The sequence below is a fragment of the Cavia porcellus genome, unplaced genomic scaffold (genome assembly GCF_034190915.1).
Source record: "Cavia porcellus strain 051 isolate PalLab524CR breed Dunkin Hartley unplaced genomic scaffold, mCavPor4.1 scaffold_8, whole genome shotgun sequence".
NCBI classification, from domain to species: domain Eukaryota; kingdom Metazoa; phylum Chordata; class Mammalia; order Rodentia; family Caviidae; genus Cavia; species Cavia porcellus.
This window is the reverse complement of record NW_026947491.1, coordinates 33,068,697-33,087,950: the sequence shown is the minus strand read 5'-3', so window position 1 is coordinate 33,087,950 and position 19,254 is coordinate 33,068,697. Positions and strand designations below refer to the sequence as shown.

Here is a 19,254-nt window from a genome sequence, read left to right as displayed (position 1 = left end):
CTCCCTATTGATGAACTGTGTCACATGCCTTTAGTTTTCACTTCTATGTATCACACATTATTTATTACCTTGTTATGTTTAATCCTAGTAATTGGATATCATCTAGCCCGGGTAATATTTTAAATTTCATTTGAAATATTAGGTAAATGTTTTGTAGTTAATGCATTTTTGCCTGGATAAGAAAAGATAGAGCTGCTCTGAAGATCAAATGTTTTCTGGACTTGGAGCAATTTATCAGCCTTATGTGCGGATGGCCCTCTCATTTCATGTAATCATGGCACATAAAGACATGATTCATCAGAGCTGTCACAAATTATCATTATGCTTAATTTATTCAGAATCTAATTCTCTATTTATGTATCCAAATGACAAATCCTAAACATGGGGAAGAAAAAAGTCTCTGTTTAATAAATTGAAATACGATTTGTTATATACCTTGTGAAGTTTAGTGACCTTTATTTAGCTAAAGAGTCTATTTTTGGTGGAACAAAGGGCTTAATTATTATAACCAGAACCATTTTAACATTTTCCTCCCTTGGAAATATTGAAGTTAAAATTTTCAGTTCAAGTAATTACTTATTTGTAAAAAAAAAAAAAAAAAAGACAACCTTTGAGGCTTACAGTAAAGATGATAAAAATTAGCCATCAAAAGCCATTTCAATTTTATGAAAAATAAAACCGAGTGCAATGTTTCAGCCTGAAAGCTCAGATGATCTTTAGGGGAAATTAGTGATGTTAATAGTGGTTCTAATTTATAAGGCACTAGAAAGAGACAATCAAAGAGGAGAAAACAAGATAAATAATCCTTAAAAAGGAACAATTAAATAAAGATCAATTGTGACAAAATCACAAGATAATGTTCTCAGACTCAGAAAGGCAATGTCTTTCCTTTGTTAATTAAAGATAATCTACATTTTATGAGATGTAACTATGTACCCAGCAGTGGTGTACTTTCCGTATATTCCAGATGGACTTCTGTTTAAGAGGGAATGGGGTGTAGGTGGTAATTTTTCATTTCTCTAGGTATAACTTTGATTATCTCTTGGCTTTCCATCATGTTGTTTTACGAAATTAAACTACACATGGAAATCACGTGCATCAAAGTGCAAACTAATGCAATATATTTTTTTATTTGGTACAGATATTAAACTACCTGTTTATTTACATATATAGCTGAGTGTTAATGTGAAATGAAAAAATGTCACAGGGAGTTCTCAATGCAGTTGTATCCTTCTTTCATGCTACTTAATCCTGTGTTTCAGGCCCTGTGAAATGAATGTTATATACTGTGAATTTAACAGATGTTGAATGTGTTATTGTTACCTCAGATTATATACAGATTAAGCTGTTTCACTTTGCTGTGCATGAGCTTGATCTCTTAATTTTGATGATCTCAAACTGTTTTTATTAGATTTACAAGAAAAAAGTCAGTTATTTCACAAAGAAATTCTTTCACATAATATGCATCTATTCAGATGCAGGATAAATTTTAAAACTATATATTGCTTTATTCTCTGTCCCATTATAGGAAGTCGAAATGATAATGTTAGAGTTTTCTTGATTCATATTGCTTTAAAATGCATGCAAATGGGCATAAATACTGGTTTTGTACTTTTGTTTAGCATTTTCATGAATATTTATTCACATATAAGTAAATATTTCTCACTTTTGAATTTCTTTTCTTCTTCCTGAGAAATTAATAGGCCAAGAAATCAAACTGTAAGCAAAATGAAGTTTCTAGACTCAGTCACATTTACTTTATTAGTGAATAAAGAGCCCTATTCTAGTATGGCCCTCCTTTTTCCAGGCTGTCATAGCTATGAGAAAAACAGTAAGAGCTCCTCTTGTAATGCTTGACTCCAGATTCCTTAGCTGGTTTCTAGGGTCTGAGCAACCCTGGTGCCCTTTCGCCCCCTGCCTCAGAGGTCCCTCCCTGGCTGCTTCCTTGAGTCTTCCTGATGCAAACATGTTTGCCTCTTTCTTCTTCTTATTCCTCAAAGCCTCTCAGTTCTTGCAGGTAGAGGATTTGTAAGTGTGAGATCTCTCTCAGATGTCTTCTGACTGCTCTTTTCAAAAGCACAGAAAAGAACATTGACTAAACACCCCTGAGAAGTGGGTAGAAATGATGCAAGGGTTTATGGTGTGATACTAGGAGATTCTTTCTGCCATCTTTGTTGTATCAAAAGTCTTCAGTCTAGGTCTGCAATCCTTTTCCTGGAGAGACACATGGCTCTCTTGTGCATGTAGTTCCTGGGTAAATTGTGCTATACAGACATTTCTATTACGTCAGCAATTGCTCCCTATCCTTCACTTCTGTGACTCTGTAGTTTCATGCCTTTGAGTGGCTAAGTTATTTTACTTTACTTATTTACTTATTTTATCAGGAAATTCACTGAACATATTTTTCTCTGGAAGAAGACCCTGAGTAAAAATATAGTACTCTTAAGAAGATAATAATCTAAAGGGTAATAGAAAATATAGGCTGATAAGCTTAAAAAATAAACTTAGCTTGGTTGTCTATCAAAGGGCTGTTTAGTATAAGTGTTTCTTAGAGAAAAAAGTCCTGTGGAGTAGAAGAGTATTTGTATGAGTTCTTACAAAAGTTTGTATTTAACTGAGCTCTGAGGGGTGAATATCTCATATCTAGGTTTATAGGGAAGGTTCAGTGAAATAAATCAGACAGATGAGTTCAAATGTCATGTGGGTTTTCTCACATGAAAATCCCAAAATATATAAAAAAGGAGCAACGTAACTGATAGATAATAATAGCTAGGTGTTTTGCAAAAGGGAAAGGGGCGAAGGTTAAATGATACTGTAGGCCATGGAAAGTCCGAGAAAATGCACTGAAGTAGGGGTGAATATGTTTAGGAAACAGACAATACCATGACTTCTGGAATGGAGGATCTGTTTAGTAGGAAATAATAGGGAAAAATAGGTAAGGGAAAGGCCTTGCTCCCCAAGCATCTAATCTGTGTTCCAGTCAAACTCTGCCATGAGAGCTTAATAATGCACAACGTGGTTCCGGGGGAAAATACATTTACAAGTGCTCTCCACTTTTCCTTCAGATAATCATGGTGCACGTTAACATAGAAAGAGCTACGCTATGCTAGAGACCTGCTAAGCATTGTTTAACCCCAAATTTCTCAAACTTAACCATGAAACCTTCACATCCCCTTCCCTCACCCCTCAGAATATGTTTTGGCTTTAGCAAAAGCTACCATCCCAGAAACAAAGCTATTTTGCACCATATAAATTTTGTGGGAGTTTAAGAAAGACATTATTGCCCTGTACACAGAGAAAGGTTAGCAAATCATCATCTGCCAGCCAATTCCCTCAGGTGTCTGCTTTCTACATAGCTTTTTTGGAACACACCTGATCATCAGTATTGTCTATGGTCTATGTCTATGTCTCCCTCCCTGCTTCAGTGGCAAAGTGCAGAAACAAGATGGCTCGCAAAGTCTAAAGTATTACCTCAGACCTTTCAGGAGAAAGTTTGTCAGTCTCTGGTCTAGAGCAGAGTGGAGCAAGGGGAAGAAGTGGACAAACTTTGTTATAAGCCTTATTCCCACCAGTTTTCAGTGAGGTCTCTGCACATCAGTTTATTGTGTATATAAACCCTAAATTTTAACTTCATTAACTACGTTGGTGCATATTTAGCACATACTTACATTTGCAGCAGGCACCTGAATATCGTATCCCTAGAAGCAAACCTTTACACTGAATGGGAGTGGAGTATAAAAATTAATTTTCTGCTTCTGCTTTGCTGTACACTTCTAAATGTGTTTTGCTGCTGGCTTATATTTTGAAAGTTCTCTTGGGTAATACTATTATGTTGAAGATACTCCCAAATATTGCCATTCCTCATCTAAAATCCCTGTAAGATTGAGCTACTAGCCTTCTTTCTGTATTTGTAACTTTCTCTGGAGACTCTGTACCAGGATGGCCCCACGTGATTAGAGTGATGTGTTACCTCAAAGTCAAATCCATGCATGGTAAATGAACGGCAAAGGAGATTGATGGACTCACTGCTTATTGCACATAATAAACTAGTGATTTGCAGTTTCCATTCAAAGGAGAGAAGTCTGCAAGATTGGAAGCTTCCACACACCCCGTGATAATTTTTCTGAGGAACAGATTTATTGTTCCGTCTTTGCCCTTTTTGGACCAATGAGATTGCATGTTATGTGCTTGATTTAAGACTATGTAAAATTATCTGAATTTAGGACTGTATCTCCTTCCTTCCCAATTTATTATAAATAACGTTGCATACAATCAAGGTTAGGCATCGATTGATTTAGGTCATTTGTTTCTTTGAAATCAAATAAAAGTTAGATAAATACAAGACACCTATTTCTGCTTTCTTCCTTTCCTTTTCCTCTTCCCTCTACTCCCCATCCTCTCCCCCCTTCCTTTATCTTTTCTTTCTCCTCTTCTTCCTTCTTTTCCTCCTTTCTCTTCCTCTTCCTCTTCTTCTTCTTCCTCCTCTTCCTTTTACTCCTCCTCTTCCTTTTTTTCCTCTTCTTCTTCTTCATTTTTTTTTGGCAGGGAAAGAGTGTGGATTTCAAATTGGAAAATAAAAATTTGAGACCAGACCCTATCACTGCCAGTGTGACTGTAGCAAGTTACTTTCAATTTCCTTATAGTTATGTTGGAGATCAAAATAGGAGATTATTGTAAAATTTAAATGCAATAAAATAATGAAAGATGCCTAGTAAAATATGCAACATAGAATGAATAGTAAACTCTAGACTAGAACATGTTTTCTCAAATCTGTAAGACTTGACATTGATGCAATAACTAATTTCCTTTTTCATGTTCATATGTGAGAAGGGACTAGACAATGCATCCTTGGTTAATATAGGAAGATTAAGGGGGATAGAACATGTTTAGTTTTTTAGCAAATAAAATCTGTCATTATAATGATAAAATAATTACCTTTTACTTCTTTACTGCATGAATATCTGAAAAAGTCAAGTATAGAATACCAGAAAATTCATTGTTTTATGTGATTTTTCAATATTTTCAAAACCCTTTACCTTGGACTTTCTTAACCAGTGTTCTATCAAGTAGTTTTCTGAGTATCCACGAAAGCCTTAAAGCTTTATATAACATTCTCTGTTTACATTCATTTTCCGGGCAGAAGTTTTATAGCTTTAATGAGATTCTCACTGTGGTCTTTGATCTGTAGATCAAAGGTAAAATTCTAAGCAGTATCACAGGGACAAGAAACTGTTGAGAACTTTGGAGTTTTGTGAGAATATAACTATTGCCAAGAACTTCACACTTCACCGTAATTTAAATCTTTTTTCTTTTTAGGTAAAACTAATCAAAAAGCACTTTAATAATATGTTAAAGGCAACACAACTGCTTAATAAAATAAATAATTACTTATTTATGGCACTGACGAACTAGCTAAATACATTTAGTTGGCAATTCTGAAGAAGGAAGCTAATTCATTATAATTTAACAGCACTTTACAATAGATGCCTAACAAACTAGATAATAAAACATAATCAACAGAAACCTTTCAGATGCTAAAGCTGGATTTTACAATAGAAGTACTCATTATTTAATGATTGTGCATCCTGTTCAATTAACCATTGCCACTCTCCCAGAGAGGCACCTGGAAGAATATCCTCCGTGTTTTGTCAGCATGCCTGTTCCTTACAGGTGGGCTTGCCACGCACATACACAACCCAGGGGGAAGGGTTTTTTAACCTGAAAAAGTCCCATGCTTATCACCAGTGGTGGTGAAAGGGTGGGGGCTGAGATGCGGCTGGTGGGGTGTTTCATTAGAAGAACTGTTCTCCAGTCTGTTCCTCCTCACTCTCTTCCAATAGTGGTGTCCCTTAAAGAGCTAACATCCTTTTCTTGAGTATCTGCTGCCCTGTAGATTCTCCTTTATAACAGAGGAAAAACAAATGTATTTTTCTTAAGGTCTCATAGCTTGCAAAAAAGCAACACCTTCTGGAGGTGCTTTCTAGGTTCTTTTTGTCCTAAGCAAAGGATTGATTGAGACAAGTTTTATTAAAGGTAGGAAAAGAAGCATGCATTGCAGAGTGAGTTTGGGCCAAGTCAAAGTAGGAAGACAAACACATAAGGTCAGGTGAGGGCAGCCACTACGCAAGGAAAGACACAGTGGAAAAACTCAGTGTCGATGTCCTTTCATATCACCCACCCCTCAGGCTGACATCAGGTCCAGGCCATCCCGTTAAAAATGTGCTCGAGTGCTCCTGAGAAGTCCGCATGTGGGGACTTAGGAACTGTTCCATATAAGTATTCTGGGATCTTGACACATCCCTTTTCCCAGCCACTTTTAGCCATGCCCTGCATTCCTGCCTCATACCTATTAGACACAACCTTGAGCTATATACTAGAAGCATTTGTTAATGATTTAGGTCTATTAGAAGGGGAGTGTTCCACGTGATGCTCTCACTGTGTCTCAGGGTGGAGAACTCATCTCTTTTTTGGGAAATGGTTGTGCCTGCACAACGAAGGAAAGAAATTCCTTTTTTATGGTCCTTTTTGTTCTACAAAGTTGAGTCTTGATGTGTAGGCTTCAGTTGCATAAGTGAAAGTGAAATTGTGCACTCTAGTTCCAGTTCAGTCTCATCCAGAAAGTCCTACAGTTGCTTGCCTCCTTAGTTTAAATGCAAATCAAATACATCTTGCTCTATTTCTATGGATTTGCCCCTTATGTAAAAAATAAATTCTTCCATTTGACCTTGTTCCTAGCAAAACAGTCACATCACCATTGTTGTATCACCAGACCTCACAGAAGTTCCTGAAGCTCAAGGAAGTCATGTAGTCTGCCCTATCCAAAGAATAGGTTCAAAGATTCCCTGACTCCCTTGATGACCATCAGTGAACCTCTAAACAGTTCCTCATCTCAGCGTTAGAAATCTCCTTAGCCCTAGTCTACTGACTCCATCATAGAAGAACAATTTTCAGGCTTGACAGAAAGAAGTAAGGGAAGGGCTTATTGGAGAGAAATTTAAGAAATTCTCAGAGAAATAGGGTGTAGGCCCTCAAGAGAGACACGTGCTATTGTTTGGATCCGGAAATATTTATGTGTTTTTGTCACTGGAAATCTGGGGAATTTGTCAATCTGCAGTTTGGTCTTGGTTAGGATGGTCCACCCACAGAAAGATAATGATCCTCTCCTAGGATAAAGTCCCTTTTCTGGGTGTAAAGGTGCTTGTTTCCAGGGGAAAGGACTATTTACAAGTAAAGAAGAAATGGCCAAACTGATTTTCAGGTGATCGGTGATTGTCCAGGCCTGTGTTTTAGGAGAAGACAAAGAAAAGGAAATTTGAAAACTAGACTTGTGTCCTGATGCCGCAATGTTCACTTTTAAAATTATGATTTTTCTTATGTTACTAGGTGTGGATCCAACAGACAGATTCTAAGCTCTTTTGCCTGGCATGCAAAGAACTGAAAGTTGCACACCCATGGTTATCGAAGATAATGATCATAAGCATAAGAAATGATGCAGGGACGTCAGAAAGGGCATACAGCTGACTACACAGACAAATCAGGCTTTTAGGCTCAAGCTCAAGACAGTTTGGAAACATACAGGAGCAAAAGCATGGGCGAGGCTGGGCTCTGGGCTTGGGCTACAAAGACTGGTTCTAGGGTGCCACCTGAGCTCAGGTGGGTGGAGAGGAGTGATTTTCTCAGCCCTCATTGTTTGACCTGTTCTATTCCCCTCTGAGACACCTGGTCCCTGAAAATCTTTAAAGGGTACTAAAGGAGGGAAGTCAGATTTCCATGGCTAACTCCTGCTGAGTAGGGGCATTGCCTTTACAGGACCAAGGAACTCTTGCCCTGTCTGATCTCTGAGTTCAAAGGAACTGAGTTCTTCCTTTGAGGGCTTCTTCATGAGCCCTCATGAATGTAGAGGTGGATTTTGATATTGGGCTTGCACCATCACCAGGAGTTTAATGGCTGTCAAATAAAAAGGCAAATTTGACTAAGAGTTTAAGTATGTAAGATCTGAATAATGAGATTATGAGAAGCATTATTAAAAGCTATATCCAGAAGAGTAACCAAGTCCTCCAACTCCAGATATTTGGCCAGGATTTTCATGCCTCAAATAGTTCCCTGCAGATCATAGAAGTGCTACCAGCGTCTGTGTTGTATCTCTCTATTTTAGACTGATTAAAATTAAAGCTGCATTCTTCTTTTAGAGACAAATAGACCATTTCTCTTTTGGTTGTTAAGAGATCTAGTACCCTACAGTGTTGAAAGGCCACCATTTTTAGCAAATCTCTTTGGTCTTGAAAGACAGCAACACTCTGGAAAAGCTCAGCTAGGCTGTTTGTCAAGCTGTAGAACAGCTGTTGATGATAGGAAAAGGATGTGATACTATTATAGAAGGTGAAGTCAGGGGGAAATATTCTAGGCAGTCAGATGGGGCTCAGTCCTTGAGAGATTCAGTGCCAAAGATAAGAACACATCAGAACTGTTGACCGGAGCACATTTGCTGAAGGCCAGGCCTCAAGATAAAGAGACAATGGTCAGGCCTACATGCCTTCCCAATGGATAAGCACTTATTTGCAGATTATACTATAGTTGGTATCACCTGGTCCAGTAAAGTCTAAATAAACCTCAGTTACCCAGGTGGGTAATCAGGACCTCCTGATCTATCCCTTTCAAAAAAGGTCTATGTTCTTTCCATGTGCACTTGCTGTGTAACTTTCTTATGCATTGGATCAATATTAGCCAAGTGGCTATGCCTGAAATCTCATTGGTTGATCATAGTTTGGATCCATCTTATACACCTTGTGATTTTTTAATCACCTAATGGTTTTGCTCTATGAAACTTCCTTTGAGAAGAGAGATCACTGGCAATCCATTTTCAGGTCCCCTCCTGTCTCTCAGGAACTAGCTGTTTTTCTCAACAAATTTTTCCTATTCCTAATCTCTGTAGTAGAATTCATTCACTGATTTTGGAGAACACAAACTCAGCATATCTGACATTTAGCAGGTTGGTATTTACATTTATTTCCCTTGTATAAATTGGTTTTAAGTTTTGATAAGTAATCAATTTGTTACCTCTATTAGACCCCATTTTTCAATCATTCAGGAAGATCACCGAAGAAACAGAAAAAAGTCAAAAGAGGACCTTGTGAGAAACTGAAATAAGGACTCAAATGTAGCAAACAAGAGAGTAGACTCATGTCTCTGGTTAAGCAGATTGGTTGATGTTTCCTTTCTGAAAAGAAATGGGAGATCATCCAGTAGTTTACAGGTGTATGAAGTGTGTGGTCCCTCTTATTTAATTTTTGGTGTCTTGGTGATTTTGGTTTCACCCTAAGAGGTGACCCAAATATTTATTCCTGTATCTTAATGACAGAAGGAATGATTATTAGGATTGTATAAATGCCTTTCCATTTGGGTGTGAGTTGGTCTTGGGGTCCACCCTTGTCTTAGCTAATTTTCTCATTGCTGAGACAAAATACCCAACACTCATAAGTTAAGGCAGGAAAGGTGTTTTTTTTGTAGGGATTTCATTTCATAGGTGTCTGGCAGAGGGCCATCACAGAGGAGATACAGTCTATGTTGAAGCGAGCCAGGCAGAAGGAAGCGTGGGGGCATGCTATAAGCAAGCTACAAGGGACAAGTGGCCAAAAGTCTCTTTCCATCCCTTATATCCTGTATCCAGGCTATCTGCTCTTATGGCAGGTAGTACTCATATCTAGTGTGGGGCACTCTTAGTCTTACCCAAAATTATGCCAAACTAATCAGTAGACTAATTCAGTAATCACATGCATTTGATCCTAACATCATACTCTGTAAAGCCCTCACCTATGATCACATGAGGCTTTGAGGGAACATGAAGATACAAACTATAACAACCCTCTTTCTAGGTCTTTATCAAGACTTAATCACCAGAATAGCAATTAGGTTGATGATTATTGATAGTGCATGGGAATGGGAGAATCTTACTTCCATATTTTTATAAGTGCTGTTGGAAAGTTCGCCAATGGGTCACATGTTGAAGGAGCTGGGGAGTTTCAGTGTCAGTAAGGAGGTCATAATTCACAGAGGGTCTCCAGTAAAGCATCTCAAATGAGCTGAGGTTAAATTTAGATTTAGAGGGGCTGAGTATTTAGCTCAGCGGCATAAGCACCTGCCTTGCAAGCAGGCGATCGTGAGTTCAATTCCTGGTACCGATAAAAAGAGAAAAAAAATTAAAACAAAATTTAGATTTAGAGGTCACCCAAAGCCTCATTAAGGCAATTGGAAGGAGACCTCGCCCCTTACAGTGGGCTTCTTGACATAGCTTGGCTTGGGTCTGCTTGAGAGTTTCACTGACTCCCTTGACTCTCCTGATGATCGAGGTCTCCACACAGTGTGAAAATGGCACTCAATTCCTGACACTTTGACAACTCCCTGTGTGATGCAGGAGTTTTGTAAAGATTTATTATCACTCTGGGTGACCTCAGCAGCCCAAACCTAGAAATCACTTCTTCAAGGGGGACTTTTGTGACCTCCAAGGCCCGTTTTGATCTGGTGAGGAAGGCCTCTATCCACCCAGTAGAGGTGCCAGCGCACATCAAGAGGTGTATGTCCCCCTGCATGTGGACATGTGGAGAAGGTCTATTTGCCAGTCTTCTCTGGGGGAGCATCCACCCATTTGTACCAGTTCAGGCAAGTACTGGGAGGCAGGATGTGGAGTCTTAGTTACATTTCTGACTGCTGAAACTGAAATACTTGACATCCAAATTTAAAGGAGGAAAGATTTACTGTAGCTCACAGTTTATAGAGGTTTAAGTGTATAGTCAGCTGGCTCCAAGGCAGGGTGGCATGGAAGAAGGACACTGTAGAAGAGAAACAGTCCACGGCATGCCAAGGCAGGAAGAAGGCAGCAGGGCAGTAGCAGTGAGCCTGCCTTCTCTCTGTCCCCTCATATTCCATCTAGACTACAACAAGCATGTAGATGGTGCTAGCCATGCCCAAGGAGGGGCTTCTGTTACCCACGCTTTCAATCCCACAATTACACCCTTAATTCATATTCACATACGTAATCCAGTCACTTTCAAAGTCCCAATAATGAACACATGGACACATTGGGTGTCGTCTAGGTACCAGCTGTAATACACAAGGATGGAGAAGAAGGCACCTTTAAGATCAAGGGCAGAGAAACATTTAGTGTCTCCTGGGATCTGTGCTAAAAGGATATATCAGTCTGCGCCTCACTGAGTGAAAAGGTGTCACTGCCTCACTGATGGCTCTGGGATCGTGTACTAGGGATACTCTCTCAATGGGCTGACTATGGTAAAATGGGTGTATCACATAGGGACCGGTATAGCACCAGCAATCCCATAATCAAAAACTTAGAAATTAGAGGCTTTAGTACCCACCTAGCTTCTTTTTTAAGGTAATATAGATACTCCTTGTTTAATGACTTGCCTATGTAATGACTGTTTGCACTATTTAGATTTAGGAGCTGCCACTTGTCCTTACAACTTGTCTTTTTTTTTTTTTTTTAGTAGAGTTTTGTACATGTTTCTTTTTCCTTCTGCTTCTTCTTCTTCTTCTTCATCTTTTGTTATGCAGTTCAGTTTGGCCTTGAGCTCATGTTGTAGCCCAGGCTGATGTTGAACTTGCAACGATCCTCCTGCCTCAGCCTCCGAGTGCTGGGATTATAGATGTGTGCCACCACACCCAGTTATACATGTTTCTTTTTTATAGAGCCTCAATGCCTTTTTTGTCCAGTATACCTTGTTTATACAGTATAATTATTTTTGGTGATCATATTGTCCTTTTATGTTCTGTTATACATTACAGTGTTTACATGTTATGCAAATAAAAGCAAAGTCATCAAGAGGGAATTTCCTCAGGTCATTTCTCTGTTCTGAATATTTAGTGTACATGTTATATATGATTCCTCATTTAGTGACAAATTCATTTAATAAACTCAATGCAACTACCATCCTCAGTCATTAAGCAAGGGATGTCTGTACTGTCTTCTATGAGGGTATAAATGAGGGTCCTTTAAGTGACTACTGGAGTGACCTTCATCGCCCTCATGGAATGCTGTCATATCATGCTTGGAGATCAATTCCTGGCAGAGACATCAAGCCTGTGGGGTCAGATTGGCTGGGTTCCAGCAAGTAGGACACGTGTTGCAGTGATTTGAATGTTAGAGTGGCCCTGAGTATATTGCTTCCAATAGCTGGGAAGGGATACTCTCTACTATCACCATAAAGGCAGTTTGAAAAAAGGAAATCTCCGGAATAGCAGTTTAGAGTGAGGCTCAAGAAAGCTGCTCAGTTAACTTCTTCAAGGCCCACAACTTTAGGAAAACTTTAGAACAACTTTAGAACAGGATAAATGCTCACCCCAATAGAAGACTGGAATGGAATAAGTCATCCCAGTATTGGGATGTTTCTCTGTGACTTCTAGAGTCACCTGAGGCTGCTCACAGGTGATGGAAATGCAGGAAACCTGCAACCCACTCTGGGCACCATCAGTTGCTGTTTAAACAGTTTTTCCTGGCTCCCTTTCTCCTCTCTGAGAATGAAGGCCATCTCTCTTCCATTACCAAGGATATGGCATGGCCTCTCCTTGGCATGGTTTGCTGGCTTTAGAGAGCACTCTTTTGCCCAGTGTCCCAATTGCTTAAACTTGAAACATTCTGACTTGCGCCCCTTACTGTGTGGATTACTTGTTTGTGTTGGTGTTGCTGATTTGAGTCTTACCAGTTGGGTGAGCAAGACTTCAGCCTGCCTCTTTTCAATATTTAACTAATTTGTCTTCTACTTCCATATTGTTACTAAAGATCAAATAAGTCACATCAACAAACTGACTTATTTCTGCTTGTCAGCTCTATAGGAGTTTCTGAAACTTCTCCTAATATCTGGAGCTGACTGACTAATAAGATACTGCTCTAGAATAATCTGACTTTGTCTAGACTGTAGGTCTAAATTGATATATTTATGGAGTGCCTCTTCAAGCTACAGCTGAAAAGCAACTGTATTTTCATCAGATTCTTGTTGCATAGCAGCTAAAACAGCTTTGATGTAGAACTTTCACTTGACTTCTCCACCCTCTGTGCTGCAATCCCATTTGGACTCCTCTTGCGACCCCCGTAACACAGCAACTGGCTGATTATCAGAGGGTGAAGTTGCAAAGAGTTCACCATTGGCCTGCTCAGCAGTATTTATAACCCTTTTCCTTGCTGGCAGCAAGCACCAGGATGAACTGCATATCCAGCCAAGTGAGATCAAAAGTTATTGTTAGGGTATCGAAACGTTATCAATCTTTCAGCACCCTCAGTGTATCTACCCGATTTTTCTTACATTGCTGAATATTCATAACTGCAAATGGAACTTGAATGGGACCATTAGCACCTGCCACTCCTTGAAGGAGTATGTCAGTGGATAGCTTAGAGATTGAGTTCCCTTAATCTGGAGACTTGTTTGAGGTAGACCTACACCTGATTTGGGGTGCGCTTTGCAGATGACCTTTATCTCCTGAGGGTTCTGACAGAGCAGGCTGGTGAGGAGCCTGTGGGGAGGAGAAGATGGTGAGAGGGGGTTCTCAGCAATATTAGCTCCTGAGGCAAGATTATTTTCTAAGGTAAAGATCAGGCCTCTGGTAAAGGGCTATAGGGGCTTGAATATAAGTCATTTCTGACCATTTTTCCTGTTTCTTAAAATAAAGAAAGAATATGCCGTTTTAGCCTGCCAAAGGGTGGTTGCATTTTTTATTTCCCCCATGTTGATACATTGCCCGTTTTTTATTACACAAATATATAAGATGATCTTTCTGGACGACCTTGGAGTGAAATTGTTCCCTGTGGGTAAGAAGGCATCCAAGCAGGGAATCTGAAACAATAGAGAAGGCATTTCTTATGATGGGGCTGTAGATAAGAAGAAAAGAAATTGGGTTGCAGGATCCCTACAGACTGTCCCTGGGTTAGTTGCCAGCCCATTAGTGGAAGATATTACAGGGTCTCTCTCTGGGGCATCCTAGGCCTTTTAGTCCCACTGTGGGACCTGATAAGGCATGAGGGACGCTAGCAGGCCTATCCCTGGACTAGCCCCCAACCCATCACTACATATTACAGGGCATCCATCTCCTAGTGGACCCCATTTGTTCAGCCCTGGGGTATGACCTGATATGCCCAAATTCCTTGGGATTAGGTCATAGGCCTTATAGAGCCTTTTTCCTGGGTCACTTTCCACATGAGAGCCCTAAAAGGCATTCTCGAGTTCTGTGATCCTCTGTAGCTCTCATGTTAAGGTTTTCACTAGTAGAGCTGAACCCCTTGGTGAGTGAACCACTCCATCCTTAAGTGAATACTAGTGCCTTTCAAGCTATGGATTTCCCTCTATAAGTACAACTCATCTTCTAGTTAAAAAGCCTGAAACTGGGACACTTTACCAGCTGGACGCCTCTTAGTCAATTACAAAACTATCTAACATCCTGCCTAGGGAGGGGAGGCAAGCACTTTACTACATAAAACCTCAAACCCCAAATTATCAAGTTATCCATGGATGTGGCTCTCAGTCTGGCTGAGAAACAGAAACTTGCACAGATGATATTCTACTTCCTGCAAGTCTAAGAACAAGCAATAAAATATTTTTCCTGAAAAGTACTCATCTTACTACATCAAGTTGCAAAGCATGTGTATCTGGTGACAGAACCTCAAAATAAAAACCAGGCACGATGAAACTTCAGGGAGCAAATACAGGTTACACGTCTTTTTACACAAAGACATAAACTTGAAGTCACAGTTAGTAATGACAGAAGCCAAACCAAGTAGCATGGGGAGCAAGGAGTAGCACTGGTGAAATAAGCCCAGGAAGAGACAGCTATATTAAGGCTTTAGGACCCAGAAGAGTCAACTCAGCTAGAGCCTCCTCTGTTGCCTCTCTCAGTTACTGCTTCTGCTGGTATGGAAACTTAAAATGCACAAATTTCTATCTTTTACAGTGCTGCATGAGGAAGCACTGTAATTTCCAACATCTTGCTCCTCTGCATTATTCAGCACCAGAAATCTAGATAGAATTACGCAGTAGACAAAAGGTTGAGTGGGGTGAGTGTGGGGGTGAAGAAGGGAACCAGGGTTTCCTCAAGAGTTGGGGAAGGAAAGTAAACCCTGAAGAGCTTGTGTGATCCTGTAAGTTGTGGCCTCCTTCAAATACCTTTGGCTCTGGGGTGTGGCTACTCTACTGTACATGGTGCCGGCCATGCTGCCAATTGCACCCCACAGAAATCAACAACATCAGGTGGGCCAGGCCCAGGTTCCCCAGTCATCCTAGAAACTTCAAGAAAGCCACCTGGAGGACTCGGCCCAGGTCCAGGTCTCCTGACTCCAGCTCTCCTTTTGCTCAGCTATGTCTGTGTTGAAACCGAGGGAACCAAAGCTACTGAGAGCAGACCCATGTATTGTGAGGACCCTCAGTAAAATATGAACCCAACTGGTCCACAGGAGCCATCCTGTTCCCTGCAAAGGACAAAGCCTTTCTCTCTGCAATCTGATCTCTCCAGTGACAAAATTTGCTGTTTGTCCTGAAAATCTGTCCCATATACCCAAACAGCACCCTGAGTCACCTGTCAGAGGGAGATGAGGGAAGGTATGTCTGTATCTTCCTTTTTGACTGGGCTCCATGAATGTCAACATCGGCTGAAATCTTTTGAGATCTGTTGATGTCTGGAGAGGACTGCAGATGTTTCCAATATCTCCAGGTTTTGCTTTCCAAATGTTAGTCCATCATGGATCCAACAGACATATTCCAAGCTCTTGGGCAGGCCAAGCAAAGAATTGCAAAGCATACACCTGAAAATAAAGAAAAGCAGTTACCTTTATTGAAGATCATGAGCAAAGAAGTGGTACCAGGATAACAGAAAACGCACACAGCATGCTACAGACAAATAGGGCTTTGGTGTTCCTGTGCCTTTGCATGCACATAACAGAAAGAGGGAGGAAAGGGGGTGGGGGGAGAGAGACACAGATAGACAGAGACAGAGAGAGAGAGAGAGAGAGAGAGAGAGAGAGAGAGAGAGAGAACCTATTCTACTTGTACTACTTCTGTCCCTTTTTTTTGTTGTTGTTTTATATAACCTCAGTATCGTGTCAGTATTTTTCCAAATTAATTATGTTTCAAATAGTTCTGAGACAGATTAGGCTGTGGCAAAGTTGACTGAAAAGCAGGCATGACCTATTAACTATAAGACCTTGGATTCATGGGCAGAACAGTTTCCAGTGCCCTGTGTCTTATGAAGACCAAAGCAGGATTTTGATAGGCTGGCCTAGATCTGGTCAGCCTGAAGAGTAGGCAATTCAGAAAGGACAGTGTACATTGAGTTTTTGCCATTATGTTCTCTTGTATGCTGGCTACCTTCACCACGGGTGTGCTTGTTTTCCTAATTTTACTTAGTGTCTTGGTTACTTTTCTCTCATTGCTGGAACAAAATACCCAACACTCAAAATGAAGAAAGGAAAGGTTTATTTCTTACAGTTCTTGGAGGTTTCAGTCCATACTCAGTTGGCTCCAAGGCAGCATGACATGGCGGGTTACCATTCATGGCCCACTGCAAACAGCAAGGTGCAACAGGAAAGAGACACACACCTTTTTCCCGCCATTACATCATATCCTGGCTCCACCCCTAAAGGGGTATAGCACTCACACCACCAATCCAAGCGCTAGACAGTGAACCAATCATAAATGCTAATTCATGAGGCTTGGGGGCCACCCACATAAACCATGACAATACCTAACATGCAAAATGAAGGAAGGAGGGATTTATTTCACTCACTGTTAGTGGAGGTTTCGGTCCATAATCAGCTGGCTGCAAGGCAAGGTGTCATAGCTAAGAGAAAACACTTCAAGTTAGCAGGCAGCAAAAGCGGCTGGAGCATAAAGGGGGCAGAGCAAACCTCTTTTTCTCCTTTATATTGTGCACAAGCCACCACCCCCCTCCAGGACAGGTGTAGCTCTCACAAAGTCTCCTTGCCTTCCTCTTGCACAGGATGAGGATATTTACAAAGAACCCTGACCCCCTGCTGAGTCCTTTAGTTAAACTTCTAAACTGCTCAAATTATATTGAGACAGGAGATTAGGGTGTGGCAATTGGCCAGAGAAGTAGGCTTAACCTGTTAATTACAAAATCCCAGGACACATGTGCAGAATATTTCCCAAAGCTCTACATGTGGACATCTTGTGAGAACCAGAGTAGGGGTTTGATCAGATTGCCCAGATGTGGTGTTAGCCTGAGGAACAGGTGATTCAAAAATGACAGCCCACACTGAATTTTTGCCGCTGTGCTCTTTCTCCCATAGTGACCTGCCCTAACGCTGCAATGTGCACTTTTTTTCCTACCTTTATTTGGTCTAGACTTGCTCTGCAGAGCCTGTTTTCCCCATCTTTAATACAATTTTGCCACTGTTTGTGCTTGTCTTGGCCAATTCTTTGTTCAGGACAGAAATAACCTAGGAAGCACCTGCAGCACACCCACGCCTGGTAACAGTTCTAGTCTCTAAGCTCTATAAAACACTTGAAATAAGTATCACAATAAGTATCACTGTCATAATTCACTTGGGAACAGATGGAAGAATTATAAATACCAATTATTAGCTAGCCTCAAAAGTCCAGAGACAGAAATTTAAAAAACTACTTTCTATTCAAACCTATATTTGGGTGCAAAACAGAGATTATTCATTTCAACAAAAATTACTTTCAAAATTTTACATTTCTTCACAGTGAACCTTTTGCATTTTTAAATTTTCACTTTTAGATTAAGTAGAAAGCACAGCAGCATAGCCAGAAAGACAGTAGTTTTAGAAGTAGATTTGGATTTAGACTGTGGCTGCATAAAGGCGAAGCTGTTGAGGGGGGACAAACTTCACCACACTTCTCTCTCCCTTTAGGTCTCTCCCTACTTCTTTGAGTGGATACCTTAAATTTCTGCCTAATAAACCCCTCTATGTCTCTTACCATGCATTTTTTATTTTAAAGGGAAAAATTAAAATAAAACAGTTTTGAACCAGGCTAATAGGAGAGTAACAATAATTAGTGTGCTGTGTATTGTTATCTTCATAGCAGCTACTCAAAATGTAAGATACAGGCATGAAATGTTGTCCAAGCAATATTAACACAAAAGCTTCTTTTCAATGAACTAAGAAAAACTAGTTGTATAACTGTCTTAACTATCTTGTGAGTATATATATATATATATATATATATATATATGTATGTATATTTTCCTTTTCCCTTCTTTCCTGTCTCTTTTCCCCCCAACATAATTTCTCTTTTCTTTTGAACAGTTTCTTCACAATTCACAATATCTATTGTACATTTTGGATCTTATTTACTCATTCAGTTTCTCACATTAGTGAAACAATACAATGTTTGAACATATGGGTCTGATTTATTTCACTGTTTCTTTTTGGTACCAGGAATCGAACTTATAACCTTATGCCTGCCAGGCAGGTGCTTGTGCCACTGAGCTAAATTCCTGTCCCTTGTTTATTTTGCTTATGAGTGTGGTCTTCAGTTGCATCCATTTACCTGTAAAAGTCTCAAGTTAATCTTTCTTTATGGCTGAGTAGTACTCTGCTCTATAAAAAGACCATATCTTTTCTACCCATTCCTAGGTTGATGGGCATGTGGGTTGTTTCCAAGATCTGGCTATTACAAATTATGCTGCTATAAACAGGGATGCACATCACTGTGGTCTCATGCTTTTAATTCTTCTAGGAAAATACCCAGAAGGGGAAAATAGCTGAGTAGAATGGGATCTCTAATCCTAGTTCTGAGGAATCTCCACACTGATTTCCATAGTGGTTGTGCCAGTCCACACTCCCACCAACAGTGGAAAAGGGCTCCTTTTTACCGCCAGCCTTGTCAGCGTTTGTCATTTGTTGATATCTTGATGTTAGCCATTCTTTCTGGGGAAACATGTTAGTTTAGTGTCGTTTTAATTTGCATTTCTTGAATGCAAATGACATTGAACAATTTTTCATATATTTATTTGCCATTTTCATTTCCTCATTTGAGAAGCATATATTTCTTTCAGATGCCTATTTTTTGGATTGGGTCTTTGAATTTGGGGGTCTTGATTTTTTCAGTTCTTTGTATGTTCTAGATATAAGTCCTTTGTTTAAAGGACAACTGGCTATAATTTTCTCCCCTCTGTGGGTTGCCTTTTCACTTGTTAATGATTTCTTTTGTTGTATAATCTTTTTGAGTAAAGTGAAATCTCATTTGTTGATTTTTTGGTGGTGTTTTCTGTGCA

General features: G+C 39.9%; 1 long non-coding RNA gene across 1 annotated transcript; it reads right to left on the bottom strand.

The window, feature by feature from the left end:
* Window positions 1-13,700: 13,700 nt before the first annotated feature.
* Window positions 13,701-16,973, bottom strand: LOC134477160 (uncharacterized). The gene is made up of 3 exons (XR_010049071.1): window positions 16,777-16,973; window positions 15,571-15,796; window positions 13,701-13,838 (listed from the first exon to the last, which is right to left on the bottom strand). It is a non-coding gene; the product is annotated as an uncharacterized LOC134477160 (long non-coding RNA).
* Between the last annotated feature and the right edge of the window lie 2,281 nt (window positions 16,974-19,254).